Source organism: Rhipicephalus microplus, chromosome X, assembly GCF_043290135.1.
Source record: "Rhipicephalus microplus isolate Deutch F79 chromosome X, USDA_Rmic, whole genome shotgun sequence".
NCBI classification, from domain to species: domain Eukaryota; kingdom Metazoa; phylum Arthropoda; class Arachnida; order Ixodida; family Ixodidae; genus Rhipicephalus; species Rhipicephalus microplus.
The window spans coordinates 197,612,154-197,633,983 of record NC_134710.1 but is presented as its reverse complement, the minus strand read 5'-3'; the positions used below and the strand labels follow the sequence as shown (position 1 = coordinate 197,633,983).

Sequence of the window (21,830 nt, the reverse complement as noted above, 5' to 3'; positions counted from 1 at the left end):
TGACAAAATGGGGGCTTCGATGCGTATTATGATGTTTTTTGCTACAGAAGCGGCGTATAAAATGCACATTGTATGGGAAAGCTTCAAAACCAAGCTGAAAGTCCTATGTGATCATTTTTATATCCTTAAAACAGCACTGTGCAGCCTTACACGGGAAATTCAGGTACTTCAGGATAATTTCTTTCATCGAGTAAAATTTAGACGGGAACTTGTGCAGCCAAGAATGTTTTTGTGAATCTATACAAAACGATGACACTCTGGAAACATTTGGAAAGAAATGGCAGAAAACAGCTCTTCCAATAATGATATTGAAAGATGATCTCATTTCTGAAAATAAAGATGACGCCGATAGGTGATAACGTGGAATTCAAGGTGTGTAAACTTGGTATTTGTTCCAAACGTTTATCACAAGGCATTTATACGTAAACGATGCATAGCATAGAGGAACCATGCAAGTGTACCTTGTAGTAGTTGCCAAAGACAGTTCACAACAGACTCTAAAAAAGCTGCCACACCAGCTTCCGTTGTGACTGTGCTGCCTGTTTCACACCAACCTTGCGTTTTTCAACTGACTGGTAAAATAATGTGTAAACTATAAATTTTTATCAAAGGGAACACGCCAGCTCGTGGCCTGTGCGCCCTGGCACCTGCTTGCAGTGTGTCCTAGCGAGAGTAGGAGCAACCACATCCTCTTTTCGCGTCATCTAGTGGCGAGCAAAACAACCAGTCTTTGGTGAATACGACCGAACTTAAGGAGCGGCACGCTCCTTTAGTCTGGCCGTGTGAAGATATGCATAGAGTTTCCTGTAGGTTCACTAGAGGCAACTTAGTTGCTAGAGTCTGTGGGAGCTGCAACGCAAGGCGCTTCAGCGAGCTTGGGAATGATGGATAGTACATGAATTTGTCTAATCTTCGTCCTTCTGGCTCCGTTTGGCTTGCGTGGCTTGGAGCTGCTATGTCACGAAACGATAATCGACAAAATTTCTGCAGTTGCACATCACCACCTGAACCTTTTGGGCTCACCGATTCTAATGGGGCCACAAAGTTCACAATGAATCGTTCCTTTGCTTGAAACGAAATCTAACCGTAGCAATAAACAAAGCCACAAGTGTGTGTGAAACCCGTAAGCATGAATACTATGCGAATCCGTATATAAACTATTGTTCTCATTGTCTCAGAACTATCTCAGCGCCAGAGTCCCCTCCAGTTAATTTTAGGAAACTATATGGTGATATGGAACTGGTAGCCAGATTTCAACCCATCATCCCTTCAAGGCGATTACGTGAGCGGCCGGCCTCTTCTGTAATAACCTTGAAGGGGGTGGGGTTGCAACTTGCTTCCAGTTCTCTATCAGCAATGACTGGTGCTTGTGCTCGGCACTAGATGACGCGAAAATAGGCGATATGGTTGCCCTCGCTCGCGCTTGAACGCACTGCGAGCTGCTGCCGGATCACACAGGCCACACACTCGCGTGTTTTCTTTAATAAAATATGACACTGTATACGTGGCTACTTCATTGCCATAACTGCGCAGAACTGGCAAAAACAAATCGCGTTCATGAATATCAACGTCGTACTTTATTTCGAATCTGACTGTGAATTCAGCTGTAATTTTTCTATACTGAGCATAGGCGAGTGCCTAGTGATTTTTTTAAGGAGCGGAGCTTTTTAAGGCTGCACTCCGCCATCACCGTCGAAGCTCTCAACGCCGTGCAAGTGCGCCGAGCAAAACAAGTGCGCGCTGGCGCATTGGCAGATGCGCGTGCCGCACACTAACTCCCTCGCTCAGTCGTTGCCGCCACCAAGCGCAGCAGACGCTCTCTCCACTCTACCACCTTCGTTTGAAACCAGCAGCGTGATCAGCCGCATAGTCGCTTGCGTCTCGTTTCAAAGTAGCTTCGCTCGTCGGTTGTATTTGTACATGAAACTGTCAGTTTTCTTTTTTTTTGCTCGCCATGCTAGCTTATAAATTAGGGTGTTATTACGCAGGTAAGCACAAGGATGGAGGCACAATTACTGCACTTCGATGGGAGGTCATACGCAAGAACACCTGCGCACTTAAATTTACAAACAGAGTAATTAAGATGCCCCAAGTGGACGAAATAGTTCTGGTTCACGCTGGTATTTAGCCCGTAAAACACCAGAATTCAGTAAATTTTAAATCGTTCAATTTTCACGGTGCATGAATGACCATCCGTTAGTGTACTCTCACTTTCAGGTATACTCATCGACGTGTTATCATATTCATTGAGTAGCAAAATCTAAGCAGGCACACCATTGAAAATTTCGTGCACTCGCAACGCTGGTCACCACCGATTTCATTCTTTACGCTAAGGCACAAGACGCCCAAGCTTTCCCAATAAATAGACGCTGCACGAGTAGCTGTGGTTTCACTTGAGCTTGTATTGATACTCATTTAGCAGCAAATTCCGGTATATAATTTATGGGTGCTAGGCTGTTCCTTAAAAGCTTTCACCACACCAGGCATGGTGGTCTATAGTGGTTATGGGCTCGACTACTGACTTGCAGGTCACAGAATCGAATCCAGGCCGTGGCTGCCGCATTTTCGGTGTAAACGAAAATGCTCGACGCCAGCGCATTTAGATTCAGTGTAATGCCCTTCGGCCTCTACAATGCATCCGCAACATTCGAGCACGTGATTGACAACGTTCTATGTGGCCTGAAGTAGAAGACTTGCCTGTGTTATTTGGACGACATTATTGTTTTTTCGTCATCCTTCTCTCTACCACTACACCGCTTAGGTGAGGTCCTCACGTGCCTTGCTAACGCTTACCATCAGCTGAGCTTGGAAAATTGCCGTTTTGCCAGCAACACAATGTCCTAGGCCATAATTTTAGTCAAGACGGCATTCGTCCTGATCCCGATAAGGTTCGGCCGTTCTTCACTTTCATCGTTCCGAAAGGACCAAAGATTTAAGCAGTTTCCTTGGCCTGACTTCCTATACTTCCGCCAATTCATACCAGGCTGTGCCTCAATAGCGGCACCTTTGCACAAATTACTCGGTGATGGTGTTCCCTTTCACTGGTCCCTCGACTAGTAATCAGCCTTGAGCCTTCTAAAAAACTCCCTCACATCGGTATCAATAGTTGTGACGTTGTACTTTACACGCCTCTGTGGGGCCTTGACGCGGCTAAAAACCAGTAAAATTTGAGGCACAGTATAAACTCAAGATGTGTACCTGATAAACTGTCAAAAGTACCATGTAATGGTTGCTATGTACATGTAATGAAGAAGTGTCTTATAAATGCCTACACTAGGTACCTCTCATGAAAAACCGCACGTGGTGGAAATTACCGAAACCATCTACACTACGTCTCTCGTAATTATATGGTGGTTTTGAGACGTTCAACTTTGACAATTAATATTAACGATGCCCACCTTTACTACTGCGCGGCCGCCTACATTAGTAGCAGCATAGCACTCCTCGGAAGGACGTACATTGCGAGCCTTGACGAAGTTACGGTTGATCTCGTAATCCTCTGGAAGTGCCGCGAGTGCCATAGGTAGGCAAACTCATTCATGAGTTCATTCAGTCAGACTTGCCCTCACTCAGATTGTAAGAAGGTCTTTGTCTGAGTAAGTTAAGGTGAGTAGTATTTTGGTCAGCTTGAGTTAGAGTAAGTTCGGATGAGCAAAACTTTAGTGAGTCTGAGTCCGACTAAGCCCAGCGAATAAAATTAATGGTGCTTATGAGGCCGAGTGAACGCTGAGGGCCAACTGTATTGCATAAGTGAGTCTCAGTGGGCTCCACCTTTCATTACCAGCCTATCGTCTTATCTATACTGCGTCATCATGCAGGTCACCATCATTCCAAAAGAAGAAAGAAAAATGAAGAGCCTATGATGAACAGTGTGTGCGCGCGCTTTGAAATGGGGAATGTGTCTGAAAAAATTGGGTTTGATGTTATAGATTCTGGTTTGATGCGGGCCAAAACCAAAATGTGCTTATCGAGCACGTCGCATTGTAAAAGACTTCGAGCTAATTGACGATCTTCGGTTTCCTATAACGTAAGCTACGTATAATAGCCGACCATTTTGCATGTACTGCGGCGGCTGCATTTCCGATGGAGGCGGAAATGTTGTAGGCCCGTGTGCTCAGATTTGGGTGCACGTTAAAGAACCCCAGGTGGTCAAAATTTCCGGAGCCCTCCACTACGGCGTCTCTCATAATCAAATGGTGGTTTTGGGACGTTAAACCCCACAAATCAATCAATCATTTTGCATGTCAAGCTGTCGTCATGTGTACGTGACGCCCGGAAGTTGATCCGTGCCACCGTACCTAACAGCACAACGCCGTAGCTGCTGTACCGCTATGGTGGGTGTAGGACCACCATAGAAAGGGGTTTCGCGGCAGTTTCTCGTTTACTTTCATATACCTTGTGTGGTTAACTTGGCGAGGCATGCCAGTCGTTGCGCTGCATTTGTACTGGCACGCAGCATTGCTTTGATGGCGCCCAGTCCAAGCATACGACCGGATCCATCCTTACCACACTGACACGGCCGTGTGCCTGCATGGCGCGCTAAAATGTGCTGAGGCACCTGAGCTTACCAAGCGCTTCTAGTTCCTGTTAACTCAGGATTAAAGAACCAACCCCACGTAGGCGACAAAAGGGTAGGGATGGAAACGTCGTTGTGGCAACCCCCTCTCCCCTCTCGATTGCCTCACGGCACTTTCAGCTTACCTTTTCTGTTCGCGCGCCTAAAACTCGCCGCCGACTCATGGCGGCGTGCGTTGCAAAACTGTGGGATCGCCGGTGACCTTTCGTCGCAGTCAGGTTTGCTTCAAGTAGCTCTTGGAAGCCGGCAGGCTTGCGACACATGCAAGCGGCACCTTTGATTGATGCTGTCCCCTTGGCATGCCTTCGGCTACTTCCTCGCTAATCCTTTCAAACGAGCTCGCAAGTAGAGCTACGTGGAGAGAGCAAGCGGTTCCACTTTTAGCGCAATGGGGACAGGCTGATTACTGTCCTGTTGGCCAGAGGTTGACATGCTACCATGGATGCCTTTCTTATAGCTGCAAATCCAACAATGTATAGCTTTAGGTTCAGATAGCTGTGCAGCCGCTGAGATTGCTCTCCTCTCTATGACCTTAGTTTAGTTTTGTTATACTTGCATTTTGTTGTTGTGCTATTTGCGGCGAGGACTCGCGCGCTCACACTTGCACAAAGTGGTGCCCTTGTAGCAGCTTTTTGATTTGCCAAGTGTACTGTCCTATCACAGGACGAACAGGTGATTATTCGCCGACATTTGCGTGAAAGCAGAGATTCGAGGGAATACGAAGCGGCCCCGGTGTTTCACCAAGTGTTTTGAACCGGGCTTAAAGTGCTAGGCATCATCGGTGCAGCCGAATCCCGTAGGGTCGTTCTACAGAAGGTCGTTCATTTCCAAAGTGCTTTCTTTTTTTTGTAACTTGTATGTTCGTAACTGTGTATTATATTCTGTACAGCCTGTATATATAAGCTTTCCCTCAATATTACTGGAACTTCTACAGCGCTTTTACTTCCTCTTCAAAGGACTAGCGAGTCAATCGCTGCTATTTGCGTAGCGGCCGTACGATACTTTCTCCCGGTTTGCTATACGACTCCGGGTGATGCGTCTCAGGCACCGAGTGTGGAGGGTTGTTCTCACAACATCGAAAAAACCTGAATTTTACTGTTGCATAAGATAATTGCGCCAATACTGCTGATTTATTGCGCTCACAGGTGTACAAAAGATGGTCCAACTACCACGAAGAAAGACCTTAAAAAATGTGAACAGCTTGGCGTCATATATATATATATATATATTGATGAAGGCCAGACTCTAGGCCGAAACGTCGAAATAAACCACGTTGTGACCACTCACGAAGGATCTACTAGACTATATATATATATATATATATATATATATATATATATATATATATATATATATATATATATATATATATATATATATATATATATATATATATATATATATATTGCATCTCAGTTATCTGAATCATGATACCAGCATAAAAAGCAGGCATTATTGTCTTCTCGCGGTGTCGTGCCCACAAGAGTGTAGTGATCTAGTGAAACAGGTGTCAATGTGTCAATCTTTTGCATGTTGTACTTGGTCCGACCTTATGTTGTTGCTTGCGGGTGACGTTGAGGTGAATCCAGGGCCTATGTCGAAGGCGGAGGCTGACGCATTCGCCCAGGCACTGGAAACTGTACGGGAACTCAAAGATAAATACGCTGCTTTGGTAACGCAACATAATACAGTCCTCGACGAAATTAAGCAACTAAGGCTAAAGGTCGATGCGTTAGAAAAGGTTCAGGCTACCGGAATTGCGGCTGAGGACAGTACCGAACCAGCTCTTCACGATATGTCTGAAAAGCTGAAGTCAACTGTACATGAGATTAAGCGCTTAAGTACAAAAGTGGTATCACTTGAAGAGGCACAGTCTTTGGCAGGTATGAGTTCTAAGGCCACACCTGCAGACACATCGCGAGGATTTACGGATCAGCTTACATCAATATCTTCACGATGTGATGAAGCTGAAAACAGGATGCGTCGATCCAACCTACTCTATTTCGGTTTGGAAGACAATGCTAATGAGGATTTGGCAGCTTCTGAACAGAAAAATATTAAGCTTTGTTCTGAAAAATTGCAGCTTACCCTCACTGGTACTCAGTTTGAAAGGGTTCATAGATTGGGTAAACATGATAAAGAGAAGTGTCGACCAATCATTGCCAAACTTACCTTTTCCAAAGATAAGGACCAAATCTTGTCGCGTGACCGAAATCTGAAAGGCACTACATTTTCAATACGCGAAGATTTTTCATTGGCAACGCGACAGACCCGCAGAAATCTAATAGAATTTGCCAGAACTCAAAATAAGCCATTTAGGCTTGTAGTGGACAAGCTGCGCATCGAAAACGTTATTTACGTCTATGACGCCGTCTCTAAGTCAGTTATACGCTCAGGCAGATAGCTAGAAGAAAACGTACAAACGTTTAGGAAGCCGGAGCTGCATAAGCCTTGCACTCCTCTATCACTAACAGTATCATTCACTAATATTAGAAGCATCTGATCCAAACGTGAAATAGTGTCATCTTATATCGATGATAGCCTTTCTGATATTCTTGTCTTCGCTGAGACATGGCTTAACGCTAACATCAATGACAATGACATTTTTACGCATGCTAACAGATACAACGTCTATCGAAGCGATCGTCCAGACAGAAGGGGTGGTGGTGCTCTTATAGCTGTTAAAAAAGCCATCACGTCTTATGTCGTCGCTTCCCATTATAAGATTGAAATTATATGGGTAGTTTGCACAATTCATTCCACAAAGATATTGCTCGGCAGCTGTTATCGTCCTCCCGATTGTCATCATTCTTTCTTAGAAGAGTTGCGCAGCAGCATTAATTCTGCCATCGAAATCTGTGAGGCTCGCATCGTTTATTTATTCGGTGATTTCAATCTATCATTTATTGACTGGGAGCAGCTGTCATCTTCTTGTAAGTACTCAACTGACTTCATTACCTTAACTGTAGACTTTCATTTGGCTCAGGTTGTCACTCACTCAGCTCGCGGTTCAAATACACTTGACCTCGTTCTTACAACTGCACCTGAAACTATAGACCACATTAACTATTTGAATGGCTTTAGTGACCACAAACTGCTGCAAATTGATCTTTCTATCTTGCCACTTTTTGCAGGAACCGAATCAAAGAAAATTAGAGATTATAATAACGCCGATTACAATGCCATTAACAGGAAACTTGAGTCTTTTCTTGACAATGTGCTGCTGCCTTCCTTTTACAGTCGCTCAGTTGAGGAAAACTGGGTTCTTTTCAAGACGATTTCAGCCCTAATAGAAAAACACGTGCCGTTGATAACGATTACGAATGATAAAACTAATCCATGGTTCACCAAGTCTTTGCGCAGACTTAGAAACAAAAGGAGCGACTTTATCGGTCTGCGAAAAATTCGCGTTCACACACGTCTTGGGATAGATACGAGGAATGCCTAAAGAAATATTGTCACGAAATTACAACTGCGAAAAAGAAATACTATTCCCAGGATTTGCCTTCCATCCTAAAATCTAATCCAAAAAAAATTCTGGAAAGTAATAAGTCCTGATCGGGTCGATAACTTCATTTCATTACACGATGCAAATAACGCTCCTTTTGCCGACACTGATTGTCCTCATGTCTTTAATTCCTTCTTTTCATCCGTGTTTACTAGTGAACATGCTCATCTTTCAGATATTGTTGAACGCGATTACTCATTCATGTCCCCTATAGATATCACAATTGAAGGCGTAGTTAAAATTATTGAAAATCTGAAGATGTCATCATCTTCTGGCATTGACGATATCAATTCAAAAATATTAAAGAACACTGTTTATGTGTCTGGCAATAACCTGTTTCACATTTTTCGGTAGTCGCTCGCTACAGGAATGTTGCCTTCTGACTGGAAGATAGCGACGGTAGTGCCAGTTCATTAAAGTGGTAGTAAAAGTTCACCTGGAAATTATCACCCCATTTCCTTGACGTGCATATGTTGCAAGATGCTTGAGCATATCATAGCTTCTAACATTTATGCGCATCTATAATCTAAATATTCCTTTTTCTCAAACCAGCACGGGTTCCTAAAGTGTCGTTCTTGCGAAACTCAACTCTTTGAGTTCCCCACCGACCTACATTCTAACATGAACAGTAATCTACAGATAGATTGTTTATTTCTTGATCATTGCGAAGGCATTCGATCGTGTTGCTCATTGTCGCTTGATATTAAGACTGTCATTACTAAAACTTGATTCACTCACGCTAACATGGCTCAGAAACTTCCTAACTAACCACCAACAATTCACTATCGCCAACAATCACTCTTCATCACTCTCTTACGTTTTCTCTGGTGTACCACAGGGCAGTGTTCTTGGTCCCTTACTTTTCCTCATCTACATTAACGACCTGCCTGACAACTTATCCTCATGTATGCGTATATTTGCTGATGCCAGCATTATCTATCGTCCCATACGAAACAATAGCGATCATCTAACTTTTCAAAAAGACCTCGAGCATATAACTGAGTGGTGCAAAACATGGCAGATGACACTTAATGTTTCCAAATGCAAACTAATCACCTTTAGTCGCAAGCGTGATAACTTTAATAGCCAATACAAAATTGGTAATAGCATTGTAGAAGGCACTTATCATTACAAATACCTAGGCATAAACTTAACTTCTACACTTTCGTGGTCCACACATATCACTTCTATCTGTGCCAACACATCAAGATCATTAGGTTTTCTGTGCCGAAATCTATACAGTGCTCCTTCCGATGTGCGCAAACTGGCTTATCTTGCTCTAATCCGTCCTCAACTGGAGTTAGCATCCTCCATTTGGTCACCATATCAACAATACCTTATAGATAAGTTAGAATGTATACAGAATAGAGCTAGTCGATTCATAGCGCGTAATCACAGCTACCCGTCCAGCGTAACACAAATTAAACATAGCCTTGCACTCGAGCCACTGAAAATTCGCCGTGACATCTCACTTTTATCACAATTTCACAAACTCATCCACACCAGCATGATGCCATCTGTTCACCTTAATCTAGCACATCGAACTTCGAGCAGACTACATAACACCTTTAGCTTATCACGCATGTACGGCAATACTAACGCTTTCAACCAGTCGGCTCTTCCACAAGCTATTCGTTTGTGGAATGATTTGCCAGATGAACTTGCGTCAGAACAAGATCACACAAAGTTCTACATACTCTTAAAAAATACTTATGCACCAAAAACTGCTCTATCACATCTTCGTAATCATCAGTGTTTATAGGACTGTTGCCGATGTTTTTGCACTATTGCTAGGTTGTAGTTACTGTCATAATAGTTTTTTTTGTATTTCACCTTCACATACAGTAACTCATTTTTCTAGTATGTATTTTGCTTATATGTTCATAAGTAGAACTGCATTTTCTATGATATTCATTATTTGCCTATGTATGTGTAGCTTTTAGGTATATATATTTTTCTAACATATTATCTGTACCGCCCCCCTTACACAATGCCCCTCGAGGGCTCTGTAAGGTACTGTAAATAAATAAATAAATATATATAACTCGACAAGCGGTCTTCTGACAAAATCTCTCCAGCCTACACCCCCTGTTTTCCGATTTTTCATCGCGAGCTTCCATCTTCGCCTTCTTGCCTTTCTTTTGAATGCCAAAATGTCAATGAGACGCATTTAACCTTATATATTCGAAACTCATCAAATAGTGCTATCTTCAACAACGAGTAATTGTAAGCTTACTTTTTTCCGGTTGTTAAAGCAAACTCGCGCAATCTGAAAAGGGAAACATACTGCACACTGCGGCGTGCAATCAAAACCAGTGCCCTATCACAGGCTCATTTTAGGGAAAATTCAAGAAAAAAAAATGCCGCGAAAAAAATGCCGCACCTGCGCGGAAGGCAAAGCGCAGTCACAGTGAAAGCTAGAAGAACGGCCTTTCAGAGCCTTTTCAAAACACCCATAGGGTGACCACTGCCACCACACATGCATCATACCCACTAGGAGATTAATAATAAACTTTAGGGTAGTAGGCCAGCATTCGCTATGCTATCCGTCGTCATTCTTCTGATGAAGTGTGGTATGCGCAAAACACTTGCAAGGAATTTCGTGCCATTTGTTCATGCAGTGGCTGACGACGATGAGGAATTATGCCTGGAGTGGGTATTTGCCACAGTTAATAGGTGAACAAGAACAAGCTTTTGTAATGGGTTGGAGCATTGTATGGCCCACTCGATACGCCATTTGGATTGTGTGACGCCCGGTTGTTCTTTTTCTGTTTTAAAACACTATTACTCATAACAACGCGAGTTTTCTCCCGACATCAAGACTGCCAAAGGCACGTTACGAACAAGTCTAAAGAACTGGCGTGGCTAAGTGGTACAATACTGAGATGGCGTGCAGCGGACCTGGGTTCCAGCCCCACTGTGTCCTTGGTATTAGATTTTTTTTCTTATTTCGATCTACAGTGGTTACGGGCACCAGCAGCGGCGGCGGCGGCGGTGGCGAACAACTGTGGCGCGGCGCGTGACCCGAATTTCGATCTCGTAATAGCTTTCGCTGTAAAATATGGATCGCCCTATATGGCACTATCTACCGCCAAATAAACACGTCAGTTTGGCCTTACAGAGTCGGCCGTAATTAGAACAGCGCTCCCACTGCGTTAGCCCCGCTGCGGTGGCCTAGTGGCTAGGTATTCGGCTGCTGACCTGCAGGTCGCGGCATCGAATCCCGGCTTCAGCGGCTGCATTATCAATAGAGGCTAAAATGCTGTAGGCCCGTTTACGTGCACGGTAAAGAACCCCAGGTGGTTGAAACTTCCGGAGCCCTCTACTGCGGTGTCTCTGATAATCATATGGTGATTTTTGGACAATAATGTTTACATATCAATCAATCTTCCACTGCGTTATCAATAGGAACAGTTGGCTGTGTGCTATTCCGCCAATGTCGCCATCTCTAGCAGCTGACAACAGGAGAAATAATTTGCAATAAGGTTATTTAGGAGTACTGCTTACTTTTACGGGTGGCAGACTAGTCACGAGTCATTTTTCACAATTTGCGAGGTTTCTTTACCAGCTGAAGAAAAAAAAGGGGGGGGGGGAATCCTGCGATTACTTCGTTGTTGTAAATTGCACAGTTAGATGTCCTTTCTACATACGCATACGTATGCCTTATTGACATTTTGATAATTAGTTGAATACGTCTCGAATTAGTGACACAAATATGACTAATTATTTGAACCTCGATGAAAAAATTTGTGAACGCTACTTCTGTGCATTGGTTGGCAACAAAATATACTAAGTTTGATTCAAAAAACCCTATTCTTTCTGTTTTAAAAACTCTCTGCGTCATGGTTGGGACAACCTTGTGTAATTACGTGGGGTGATTACATTATTTAATTATTCCGGTCATGACGGTCGCATTTTCGATGGAGGCAAAATTGCTTGAGGCTCGTGTACTCAAATTTAGGTGCACTTTAAGAAACCCCAGGTGCACAAAATTTTCATAGCCTTCTACTACGGCGTCTTTGATAATCATATCGTAATTTTGTCACGCTAAATCACAGAAACTACAATCAACGGAGTGTTCAGTGCAGACAACACCCGTGTCTGTCGTCTTTGCTTGGTCGTAATGTTGTTGCATTCTCTTTTAGCAATGTATCAAGATTCATAAGTCTAGCATAGTTCTGCAGTTTATGTAATGGCAAAAACACTAATCATCGAGGCGATTTCAACATCACAAAAATCCGAGGCATGGCTGAGGCACAGCCAACGTTCAAGAGAAGAGAACTTGCAGTGATTTTCTAATCAGTGCAGAAATATACGCTGAAATAAATAATAATACTTTACGATGTTTTACATGTCACAAGTACAACGTTATCATGAGGCGTGGCGTATATATACAGTGGTGAGTTTCCAGGTTAAGTTTGATCACTCGGGGTTTGATTGTTTTCTTTTTAACGTTCACCTACATGCTTGGATACGAGTGTTTTCGCATATCAATTCCGTCAAAATAGGCAAATATAAATATTTTGCTCTTTACCTTTTCATTATCTGCATTTGGTTATTATGAGTCATTGCTACAGCTCCTTTATGAACAAAAGCGAACAAGCAAAGGTGCTTTGTTAACATTATAATCTTTATTGCCTTCAAGATTATTGATGTTTCTTCTGACTGATACAAACTGATGAACGACGGCTGCAGAACCGACATAGTAAACGTTGTTTTTTTTATTTTCGTTGCCCGAGCTTGTTTAAAACTTAGCTAGTAATATTATTATTGGGGTTCTCGTCCGAAACCGTGATGTGACTATGAGAAATGTTTTAACTAAGGGCTCCTGTTATTTCGACGGCCAAGGCTTTTTTTTCTAACATGCGCCTAGATTTGCATATGTGGTCTTTTAGAATTTTGCAACAATTTAAATGTCGCTGCCGCGGCGTGGATTCACTCCCGCAGCTTTCGGGCCCACTGTTGAATTCCACAGTGCTCTTATTGACCTTTCTGTGAGAGACGATTAGTTCTGTAGCTGAAGGGCACACACAAACACTGTAACAAACAGTGTAACGGCAATCACCACTGATTTTACAGTAGTTAACAAAAGTAGAAGCTATAATGACCTTGGTCTGAGGTGTTGCGGTAAGTGGCCGTTGCGCACCGCTGCGTTGCGATTCCGTTCAAAAGGGGCGAATAAAGCCATTCAAAAGGCGCGAATGAAGAGCTGCACCTAAATGTTTCGCCTATTAAAGTCACCCAACTGTGGGTAAAAAAAACGCCATGCGTGGTCATAAAATTAAGTTTACTTTTTTCTCTCTCGAACGTTATGCATTCCAAAAGGTGATATTTTTATAACTACAACACGCAGTCTCCATTTTATACATACATACAATAGTTGCTTCAATTTCATTTCACCGCTTCTTGTCGATGCATTGTTCATTCGCAGTCTAACGTATTTAGTACTTTTTTTCCTCTCATAACGTTTGTAATTTTATCTATGTTTATGTTATCCCTTATGCAAAATTTATCAACGCCGCTATCGAGCGCCTGCATGGTTGCAACCGCACCAGTAGCCGAGTAGCGGAATCGCTATAGTACAGGTTTGGCCACTTGTTCAGTTGCCGGTGTAATATATAAAATATTAGAATATCATTCCATGAAAAAAGAGATATATTACGCCATGTTTTATTGTGTTATTAAATAAACAAAACACACAAATTCAAAGTGTAGCACTCACCCAAATTTTTCCAAAGCATAGCCGGGTCTGCGAAATGCATGCTCATCAATGCCTCTGGTGGGAAGCCATCGTATGAGCTTTTTAAGTTTTTCGAGGCATGTAGTTCCTTGTGAATATTTACTAGAGGGAACACTGCCACTGATATCATTCCGCCACTATGGGAATGGCGGGTAGTAGTTCATGTATTGGCCCAATCTCCGAGCTTGCAATCGTAAATGCACCTGTGGCTTTGTTTATTGTGGTGTATTGGCGTATTGTTTTCGTATAAAATAATTGATTGTTGCAAACTTCATATGCCAGTTTGAATTAGTTAGCCTAAAACTAGGCTCACTAATTCAAGATAGTGTAATGAAACTGCTAAACGTCTGTTGTAATTTGTGGGTTGAAAATTCGGCTGCAAGCTACAGAGCCAAATGGAGTCGCAAGAACGAAGCTGGATCCATGTAATACGTATTAGTCTCATCTTGGCTGAAGTGTCATTCTTTAAAGCTCCCGTAGGCATTAGCGCCAAATTTTCCCGTAGTTTGTCATTAAAAAACGTTATAGGTCAGCCTGTGAACTTGTCACCTCATCGCTTAAGTCTATTACACTATGCTACCACGTGCAAGGTAACGCCTCCTTGCCACCACACGTGGCATAAAGGGTTAAATTTTTTATATTAATTCCAAACTTCGTTATTTCGTCAGCACTTCACTGAGTTCACCATCAGAAACACAGTATTATTTAAAATAAATGTTCAATAACTTATCGGTTGGAGCTCAAGATATCGAAATGAAGAAAAATGTAGGTCCAAGGTTATGCACCTACATGGCCCTGTGCCCTGTTTGCATTCGAATGAGCATGAAATAAGCATAGTATGCGCCTGAATTAGAGGGTAGGTACAAGAATACACTGGTGCGTGACCTGCCAATTCCAACTAGAATAATATTTTCAGGCCTGCTCTCGGCTGCCGTGACGTCCCTCGTTTTGCCCGAGCTAGCGCGTACGGCAGGCTGTGAATCTATTGCCGTCATCGTCTCCCGTTAAAAAATAAAGCGTTCGCGGTGAGTTTCACATGCTTAACATCTTCAATGAATGAATGGAACCACGTTTATTCCACTTTGTTCACGCTGAGGGCACTTGGCTAGACACTGCGGTAGCAGAGCGAGGAGTTAGAGCTCCCTTCATTTTATTAACCGACGTCATAGAGGCAGCTAGGGGGGGGGGGGGGGGGGGCGCTTGAAAAGATTGAATCTTCGGGCTGTCGCGGAGCAGGTCTCCGACCAGTGGCCCGGCCGAGTCCTGGAGGAACAAGATGAGTGCTCGCCAAAACATGATGGCGCGATCTGAGGGCGAAGGCTCTGGGCAGGCCCATATCCGGAGAGAATAAGGCCAAGGTCCCCATTTAATGGTGGCGAGAGATTAACAGCTTTATTCTGCTTTTCGCGTCCAAAAAGGAGCTGGTGTAGGTTGCACATGCAAGCGTTTGGTGATTTATCTGTGAGCCATTTATTTCAGGGAAAAGTGGAAGATTGTGCGCTATCGAACGTGTGGTCGATCTATGAGAGTGAAATTTGATGCCCCAACAAAGAGACCAAAATAAATAGAGTAAATTTTATACACGTTTTTTATTCACACACACATGCTCGCACACACACACACACACACACACACTATCTAAAGCATGCACAGAAACTGTTCTTAACTCCTCTGCAAAGTTTCTGCAGTTTTATTTGTATTCTTTCCAACATCTGTCTTTATAGACACGTGGTTACTGAGGAAACTGTGCGCTGCTGCCACAAGTATGTTGTTGGGCACAATATGAGGGTGAGGAATATTGCAAGAGTAAAAAATAAAATCTTTCGTTTCACAAAAAGTCACACTTTCGCCGCAAGGATGAAGCAATGAACTCTATAGTAATAACTTGAACTGTCATGCTGAGAACGGCAAGCAGATCAAAACGGGCAGCACGCTACGCACGCACAAGTGACACACGAAAACAACACACACAGGACGAGAGCGAACTAACAATGTTTACCGCTCGACACGTAACGCGCTGTTTGAACAAAAACGACGCACCAGACGTGATCACAGGTACTGATGAGTGCAAACATGTGTCCCCGTTATTACTTCTCTGTGTTTGAAAAGCACACTCTTTTCGCAAACGGTGCCTGTCAGGCGAGCGAAGTGACCTTTGCCCACCCGGTAACCAAACGCAATCGTTCCAGTCAAAGTCGAAGGCGCGTGATTCTACCCTCCGAAGGATAAGCGCACGTGCACGAACATCTAACTCCCCTCCCCCTCCCCGACGCGCGCTTATTTCCCACGCGTGGGAAATAAGCGCGCGTCGGCGCATCGCGATGAGCTGGGTGCCGAGCACGGGCGGCTTTCTTTTTAAAGACGACAGTCTTTCTTAGGGACCTTCGACGCAAAAACGTTGGTTGGTCGGTCTGTCTGTCCATCCATCCGTCCGTCCGTCCGTCCGTCCGTCCGTCCGTCCGTTTGTCCACCGTTACCGCGAACCGGGTACTCGAAACAGCACCAGCCGATACCCCGAATGGCCAACCCCATCCGCAGATTCCACCATTATTGCTCAAGAATCACCGTTCATACATGTGCTATTGTCGAATAAAAAGCAATTATTGCGCATATCTGAGGTACCATAACAACACGTATATATTCTGCATGCTCGTACTTTGCTAGAAAAGGCATAAATAAGTAATTCTAAGGACCATAGCGCTTATCACGCTGCGCTGACCATGAAACGCTTGCACGAACAAGCGAGTGTTTCCAACGCTTTGCTAAGACGACACGGTGGTGGCACCTACCCATCGCCTCGCGTTCTACACATTATCACCTCTGAAAAGCCCGTCTCAGAGCCACGCCCTTTGTTTTAAAAAAAAACTGCCAGATGGCGCTCATGTCTCACGTCTGACGTGACCTTATGCGCTCGTTCGCCTCCTCTGCACGCTCGAGGCACTCAAACGCAGCGCCTGTGGAATACCATTCATCGATTTTCTTGCGCAGAAGATGAAATAAATGTTTTGTTCACTCTCTCCACACGCAACACTATCGTCTTTCGACGACATTTGCTGATTACATGCAGATACGGGGCCAATCGTCCCCTTGAATTTCCATATACCCTTAAGGCTGATGCACACCGACGACTAGCAGCGGTCGCGCGACCACGTGCGAGTGGTCGCATCTAGTCGCGAATGGTCGCAAATGATCGCAAAGCGACTGCTTTGGCTAGTCGCTTCTTGACCGATTTTTTAGTCACGCGACTGCAGTCGGAAACCGCTCGAACTAATCAGCGATGCTCAATTTTTTCTTGTTTTTTTCTGGCCTTCTGTCGTCACATACAAACGAGTGCGTTTTTCTGAGTCTGTGGCACCATGGCCACCATGGAATACTTGGCTTCGAGATGGCGGGGCGCAGCAGCTCAAGCAAAGCGTCGAGTTTACGTGGCGGCATTCTCAAGAAGCTAAAAATTGTCAAAGTAAAAAGAAAATAAATTGTGCAATATATCTTTCCCCCATATTACAATCGTTTTTCGTCTTGAGCTTGACTTGTCATCGCATTCAATGTAGCGCGTTTGGAACGCGTTTATGCTGCATTGAAGGCTGTGGCAAGACAAAATACATTCAAGAGCGTTTCTGAATACGCACGACTCTCGGAAATACTCGTCGTCGTCTCAGCGCAGTTCGGGAGGTGGGCAGCTTGCATGGCTGGCCGACTCTCGTGATCGAAGGGACGGTCACACCCACCACCTTTTTTTTATAGTTAGAGGCATCTGTGCTGCCACTGCTGACGCCATGGCACAGTGCTCCAGCACCATAACAGTATCTTGTTCTTGGCTTGAATCGAACTCCTTGACGCTCTTGTCAACGCTGTGCGAGAACAGACGAAAACAATGAATGCGGCGCGCTCGGTTTGCTCCGCTCACTCTGCTGGCGGCGATCAGCTGATTGGCGCCGGTCTCCAGAGTTCTCGCTGATAACGAGATGCGGACGTGACTCTCCGGTATTGCGACTTCCGGTCGCTCGCATGCAGCCTCTGCCGGTGTGAACATCAGTCGCTTTTTGGTCGCCAGTCACGAACGGTCGCACGACCACTGCTAGTCGCCGGTGTGCATCAGCCTTTACATAGGTATACATTGTAGGCCCGTGTGTTCAGACTTGGGTGCACGTTAAAGACTCCCAGGTAGTCGAAAGTTTCAGAGCCCTCCTCTACGGCGTCTCTCATAATCATATGGTGGTTTTGGGACGTTAAACCCGACATATTATTCAATCAGGTAGGTACACATATACGCTGCATGACCCCGACGTCACCGGCAAAAACCAGCTGAGAGTGTCCATTTAACTGCTATTGAAATAAAATCTCTTGTGATCGACACAAGCAGCGGCGTTTCCTCTCTTCTACTGGCCTCTATCGCACTTGTCGGTAGTCGCTCATACAACTTAGGGCCTGAGAAAAATCTTAGTATTGAGTCTAGATTAAACAGTCTAGCCTCCATGGGCAGCTTTAATGCACTGCCGGTACTTTGATTTGTATATTTGGTAGTGATTCTTAAATAATCTAGCTTGAAGTGGAGCTCAAACACCTTGAAACCATTTGAAGAGTGATCTACAGTGTCCACAGGGATCCAATTTGAAGGAAACATATCAGGCGAAAGTGCTGGTGGCACTGGCGAAAATTTTTAATAACGCAAAAATTGGTTGGAATACCGGCAAGAAAATGCTATGCACAAAACCGATGCACTAAGAAATGCTACAGCACTCCTTCCTTTTTACAGCAAAAGCTTTTGCGAGATCACAACTCTAATCACGCGTGGTGCCGTAGTTGTCCGCCGCCACCGCCGGTTTTTGTAACCACGCCACGCGAAATAAGAAAAAAAAAACCTAGTACCAAGAACACAGTGGTGCTCGAACCCAGGTCGGCTGCCGGCCAGCCCAGTTCTACCACTTAGCCACGCCGGTTTTTTAAAATTTATTTCAGGTTAAACTTCACACACAGTGAGGTAACATATATATATTACAATACACAACAATCATGACAGGTAAACTGCTACGGTCATCAAGCACTGCTATAGCACATCACGTCCTAAAATTCCTTCATGTTCAGTAGGCGTTTCACCCTTTCTAACCATAAAGGAACACATTCAATTCTTCTTACTACTTCGAGAAACCTTGAGATACTTTCTTTAAAATACTATCTTGCTGGCCTCCTGTCAGGGTCACAGGAAAATCCAACCATTCAAGAGCGCCATATACTGTGCAAGTTGGTCATTATGATTAAATCAAAAGGTAATCCGTCGTCATTCTCTATTGCTAAATACCTGATTCTATGAGGTTCTAAGGGAAACTCTTTTTTTAATTGTCCATTGTAATAAGTCCCAAATTGTGTAGTGTTTTCCCACTGTGCAGGAAAATTTTATCAATAGTTTCAGGTTTGTTACAGATTAGACAGTGAGATCCCCACGGCATATAAAAACCACGCTCCTCTAGGAAGGTTCTTACAGAAAGGGTTTCAGTGTGTAATTTAAAAAAGGACGTTTCTGCATTTGGAGCTCCTGCTATTTTGTTAACTTTGACCCTTGCGTGCAGTATATAGCGCTCTGTACAGTGGGATGGGGAGCACAGTGTCACGTAAATCTTAGTACAGCTTTTTTTTCCAACTGACCGGAGGTAGTCAGTCGAAAAACAAACACCACACGCTGGCCACAACTTCCTTCATGTAGCCTTGCACAGCCCCTGTTGTAGCACAAGTGCTCCCACTCGGGCAACAGTCTACTTAGTCTTGTTTGACACGATGTTCGCAGAAAAGAATCTTTTTCTCACAGAAAAAGAAAAACCTATCAACCAACTGCTTGATAAACAGATGTCCTAGCCGAAGGCCTCCACACTTCACCCGTCTAAACAAATTTGTGCGACTGCACTTTTCTCAGTTAGACCCCCACACAAATATTGTAAACAACCGATGTAATATTTGCACGTTGGCCTTAGAACAGTACAGAACTTGCATCACATACCATAGCTTAGAATTAAAAAACCAGTTGCATGCAGTAGGCCTAGGAAACACAGAGAAATAAGTTGCTTTCCACCTATTCGCTTCCTCTTTAATTTCTTTTGTTTGCTGCGCACAATAATCAACAGTATTTTTGTATGACTCGAGTGGAACTCCTAGATAATTACCTGGCGTTTTTGTTCATTTAATGGCTGCGAAAACATCTCGTGTTGAAGGCTAATACCCATGCCAAAAGTCCATGCATTTATCCCAGTTTATGAGACTTTCTGTAACTTCAGCGAAAGAATGCGAAACTCTAATTGATTCTTCAATACCTGCACAAGAAGTATCTTCTCCAGAACAATCTTAAACACATTGAAGAATGGTGCGACAATTGACTTTTGTCTCTTAACCCTAACAAATGCAAACTTGTTACGTTTACCCACCGTAAGGATCCTTTCATTTTTTCATATCATATCGCCAACGTCCCTGTACAATCACGACCATCCTACAAGTATCTAGGTGTCACATTGTATTTCGATCTCGCTTGGAATGCGCATATTACTAACGTCATTTCATCGGCAAATAAAACTCTTGGTTTCTTGAAGCGTCACCTACGTCATGCACCAAAACATGTGAAGTTGCTGGCATATCAGTCCCTCATCAGATCAAAACTCGAATATGCCTCTCCCATATGGAACCCACCCCAAACATACCTCATTAAGGACCTCGAATCTGTCCAAAATCGCGCCGTTCCATTCATTCACTCCCAGTACTCATACGACATCAGCATTTCATCCTTGAAAGCACAATCTGGTTTATCACCCCTCTCTGTTCACCACCGTATTGCCACCCTTTCTCTCTTTCATAAATTTTTTCATTCTTCTCTCAATGCAGCTCCTTACATCCTCCCCCGACATACATTTCACACCGCACAAGCAATCCACTTCAAGTATCCCGTTATCGCAACAGAACTGCCACTTTTTTCCGCTTCTTTTTTTCCCCGCGCCGTCAAGGATTGGAACGACCTTCCCTGCTCCATTGCTTCAACCACCTGCCCATCATCCTTCGCGACAAATGTTACAAATCACTTTTGCGGCGAAAACTAACGTGTTCGAAAGTTCTCGTTTCCTGTGTATCCACCCCTTAAGTAATACCCGCCAGTGGGGTCCTTGAGGAAATAAAAATGAATGAATGAATGAAATCACAGCATCATCGGCATATTCGAGTAGTTTGACATATGAGGATTGTAATCTAAACACCCTAATGATGTCGTTCTGCAGTATCAACCGACCTAGTGTTTCAGTGTAGATGCAAAACAGCAGTGAACTAATAGGGCAACATCGACGCACTGAGCGCTCAATTCTAATGGGGGGGGGGGGGGGTGCAATGTCTTGTTGATCATTAGTCTTGTACTAACATTTCAATATGCCATGGCTACACCGTTCATATTTATCATACCAACAGTATTGTGCTCCAATACTGCGAACAAAAGAGCGTGGGTGAAGCAGTCAAACACATTCTCCAGATTCAGCTGGAATATCGCCACACAAGCTTAACTGATGTCAACACATTCGACACAGACCGCAATTTCTGAATATTTGTTACCAGGGAACAACCTTCAATTACACACGTTTAGTGTGGACCAACGATATCTTTTACAACTGACTGAATTCTAGAAGCCAAAACTTTTTATAATATTTTGTTGTCTACATTTGTCAGTGCGATTGACCTGTACGCTTTGGCGTGCCTGAGATTTTCAAGCTCATCTGGCTTCGAAATCTGAACGGTACGTGATTCATCAAATGATGGTGGTAACTTCTTTTCCTCATATGCCTTGTTAAAAACGCCTGGAAGTATAGGAGCCAATTCACCATTAAAAGATTTGTACTACTTGGCACAAAAACCATCTGGCCCTGGAGACTTGCCGAGATTTAGCTTATCAATCGCTCATTTAACTTCAGATGCCGATATAGACAATTCCCAAGCGCTTTTCACTTCCTCACTTACTCACGGCATGCTCCCGAAATATTCTGCTT

At 43.8% G+C, this 21,830-nt stretch overlaps 1 protein-coding gene across 1 annotated transcript in view; it reads left to right on the top strand.

The window, feature by feature from the left end:
* LOC119187642 (putative 4-coumarate--CoA ligase 1) overlaps positions 1–21,830 on the top strand; it is a 353,621-nt gene that overhangs the window by 115,256 nt on the left and 216,535 nt on the right. The window lies entirely within an intron of this gene.